The sequence below is a fragment of the Callospermophilus lateralis genome, chromosome 4, assembly GCF_048772815.1.
Source record: "Callospermophilus lateralis isolate mCalLat2 chromosome 4, mCalLat2.hap1, whole genome shotgun sequence".
NCBI classification, from domain to species: domain Eukaryota; kingdom Metazoa; phylum Chordata; class Mammalia; order Rodentia; family Sciuridae; genus Callospermophilus; species Callospermophilus lateralis.
Genome location: NC_135308.1, coordinates 83160932 through 83165020, shown reverse-complemented (window position 1 = coordinate 83165020; position 4089 = coordinate 83160932). Strand labels below are relative to the sequence as shown.

Below are 4089 nucleotides of genomic sequence, written 5' to 3'. Positions count from 1 at the left end.
GGATCTTTTTTTCACATCACTGATTATTTCTTCTGCTTAGAAGAAACTTTTTAGTTTGAATCCATCCCATTTATTGATTCTTGATTTTATTTCTTGCACTTTAAGAGTCTTGTTTAGGAAGTCAGGGCCTAATCTGACATGATGAAGATTTGGGCCTACTTTTCCTTCTATTATAGGCCTTAGTTTTCTTATGTTTTTTAATCTACAAAATAATATTATTCTAGTACCTTATTCATAGTTGTTGCCAATATTAAATAAATTAATACATGTAAATGCATGAAACACTGTCTGGCACAGAGTAAGCGCTCAATAAATGTTAGCTATTTCTATTGTCGCTTTCTATCATAATGTACCACTATTATATCTCTGAATATTTAGAAATACAAGAAATCTCTCTTTGGGGATTTCTAGTTATACCCTGAGCAATTATCATTGACTATGAAGAGCTGACAGCTAGACTTAGAGTCAACCAGAACCCACAGCATGGGCCAATTTGTACCCACTCTACTCTCCCTCTCTCCACTACTGGGCCATGTCTAACTATGCTGACCAAGTATCTGTTTTCGTAAAAGACTGGGCCAGGAAAGTGTATTTTGGTTTAAGGAAATTCATGACTTAGTTTTATATTCAACTGGATTTGGAATTCTTGCAGCCAAAGTAATCCACATGAGAATGAAGCTTAACCTAAATTCTTATTTGGTAGCAGTGGCAGTAGCATTCTTGAGCATCATTTTCATCCTTACCCTTAACTTTTTAATGAATGGAAACTTTAAGTAATCTATTGCTTTATCTGACTTTTTTTTCTTTTTTCTTTTTCTTTCTTTTTTTTTTTTCTTGCTTAATAAGTTTATTTATTGTCTTTATCTGAAAAATCTTCACAGAAAAACCTGTTTGGTTTAGCTCACAGCAGCCCATTCCTGACCTCTGAGGAAGCTCACCTTCTTTGAGGCCACCTGATCTTTCTTCTATGGAAAGGACATTTGGGAATGTTTCCACCTCTTCTTATTAACTTCTCTTGGGTTTCTTCTCATAGACTGGATTCTCTCATATAGTAGAAGGAGCTTTCTTGTAAATCTCCTTCATTGTGTCTGGAGTAACTTTGTTCTTTATGTACTGAGAGAATTGTTTCTTGTGAACATCTTCACCGTCTTCCATTAGATAATGCATATCATCTGCAACATTCTGACCCCTGACCTGTTTCTGATGTATTTCTGCACTGAACTCCTTGTTTTCAGAATCATACCCAGGGAATTTTTTGGTACTATGAGGGATAGACTAGCCCCTTAGCACCCAACACTTTATTGCCAGTTGTAGTTCTGGGAAGGCCTGAATCCAAATAGCAGGTGAAGGTACCATGTTGACCATCAATGCTTTCCACATTGTATTTGTCACCAGTCACCTCCACTTGACCTTCATAGATCTTGTCCATGCCAAACCTATTGAGAAGCCTGCAGGCCAGCAACAGGCCAATACAATATCCTACAGCATAATGTTAGGCCAACTTTCACACTATATTTTGGTAGTTCACGTGCCTATGCTGTGCAGGCTACCATATCCCCTCTTATATGGTCATAAGTAATCTGACAAATGATATTTCTGTTAGTTACAAGAACAGTCATCCTGTTTTTGATCTTATACTTATTTTTCCCTGGATCACCAAGTGTCTGTAGTATAGTAATAAGTTTTTTCCTCTCATCTTCTTCTAAATTTCACTTGATATCTCTTTCAGTAGGCCTTATTCTTGACAACTTCAACAAACTCCATTCTGCAGAATAGGGACTCATGTCTGTGGCTCAATATAGACCTGCTGGCCCAGCACAGCTAAAAGGGAGAAAAGCTATTCTGATTTCTTGAGTGCCTTAATTACCAATCATTACTAGCCTTTCCTTCAATTCTTCAATCTTAATACTTCTATTCTAGGTTGCCATAATACAGAACTTGTCATAATACAGAACTCTAATGAAAGCTAGAATATGTGGGTCTGAGAACTAAGGTGTAGAAGCAGAAATTATTCACTTATCATCATTTTAGTGCGCATGAATAATCTATATTTTTATATCTCTGCAATTCTATTCTGTTGGTATATATATACCAGTTCATACAGAAGAAACATATTCACCATGGGAAATAGGACAATTCTCATTTAAGCCCTAGAAGCTGCCCACTAACTTCAGGCCCTTCACACTAGGAAAACAGCAGATAAATAAAGGGGTCATCTTCCCAACAAGAGTAGTTGAGCATGTTCATCAGAAGAACACTTCTGTAGTACCATATAAGCATGGTAAATGCATTTGGAGCCGAGATAATCAACTGGAGCCTCTCTCGATACTTCTCAGCCCAATCATGAAAATAAATGAACAAGTCTATCAGCCATGATCTAAAAAGGGCATAGTGACCAGGAACTCACAACAGTCAGAAATGGGACTCTATCTCTTTTACCAAGTTAGGCACCAGTGCCACCAGATGTGCTAAGAGGGAGGGAAGTGCAGAATGGGTAGGTTTCAGAATGAAACAACATATATTGGTAATGGCCCTGCAGCCAGAGGCAGCAGCAGGAGCTATAGTGGTCCCACTGACCTCCACAAGTGTTCTGGCTATCCCCTAGGCATGAAGTAGACCTCCAACTTGAGACTCTACCAAAGGTGAAATTATACAACCAGGAAAGAGGAAATCATTTTTACACTAACACTGGAAAATACATTTCAACCACAATATCCAGAAAGTGTCTCTAGAACCTCTCCATTAGGATTTTTTTTTCAGAGCTGGGGATGTGGCTCAATGATAATGTGCTTGCCTGGCATGCATGAGGCCCTAGGTTCAAATCCCCAAGCACACACACACGCACACACAAAAAAAAGATTCCAGGAGAAGAGACCAACCAGAAACCCGGAGAAGCTGTTTCTGGAACATTTTGAATAAAGGTAATCCAGGGTAGACTGTAATGGACATTGTGTCGCACTGCCCAGATCCCTGCTCCAAGGCTAATATACTCCTTCCCTCAGAGACCAAAAGCTGATGGCTCTCAGCTGACTCAGTCCCTTTCCTTAAACTGTCCTTAGCTGAAGAGAGTCACTTTGCTGCAGTTGCTTTCCTTTCCAGAAGCAGCCCATATCCTAACACTGGTCAACATGGGGGTATAAAGACCCTGATACTAGCATTTTCCAGTCTTGCAGTTGCCTCTTCTTTTCTCTACTCACCTTGCTAGCTTCACATTCCAAATTTTGTCAGAATATGTCATAGCTTAATTGCTCAATTTGTGACTCCATATATTTTGAGTAATAGAAAGCAGAAGTAAGACATGGGAACCTCGCTCTTTTTTTAAATTTTTTAAATTATTTATTTATTTGTATGTGGTGCTGAGACTTGAACCCAGTGCCTCTCACATGCTAGGCAAGCGCTCTACCACTGAGCCCCAGCCCCAGCCCCTGGGAACCTCTCTTGATAGGCGTCAAATTCATCCTAGGGCTGGAATTGAACTCAAAATCTCTGATTTGAAGATGTAGTTCCCCTACCCCTCTTTAAGTACATTGACATATGCAGTGATTACATTATGAGGTTCACATGCTAATTTTTTTAAGTAAATGAACTGGTTGACCTGTTGGGGGATTTTTCCACCTCTCGTTTTTCTCAATTTAGTTATTGAAAGCTAACCAGCAAACAAGAAAGCCAGAAACCTGAGTCATCTGGGGTTGTTAAAACATGAGGTTAAGCTTTGAAAAATACTGTTCAAGAACTGTGCTCTTTTCTTATTTAGTTAGTGCAGGAGATTTTTATGGTGTTTGCCTAGAAACCCTCTGATTCCTTTACTTTGGGTAGAGCAATACACAAAATTTTTCTCTACTCCTTTTATCTAAGGATAATGACTACTCCTTCTGACCACAAATAAAGTAGAAAAATAATCTGTATACATTTAGATAGATGTTTATAAACAGTCTTTGGGGGGGAATTTTCCTCATTACAAGGAGGCTTGGAAAGGTTCCTAAAGGATAATGATTTGGGATTATAAAATTATTTGAAGAAAGTTCTGAGTGCTATGACTTACTCCTACAAGTGAATTAGACCTCAAGCATGAGAGTATACCAAAAAAAG

General features: G+C 38.6%; 1 pseudogene; it reads right to left on the bottom strand.

Annotated features, from left to right (window-relative positions):
- Positions 1-896: 896 nt before the first annotated feature.
- Positions 897-1773, bottom strand: LOC143396739 (large ribosomal subunit protein uL18 pseudogene; annotated as a pseudogene).
- Between the last annotated feature and the right edge of the window lie 2316 nt (positions 1774-4089).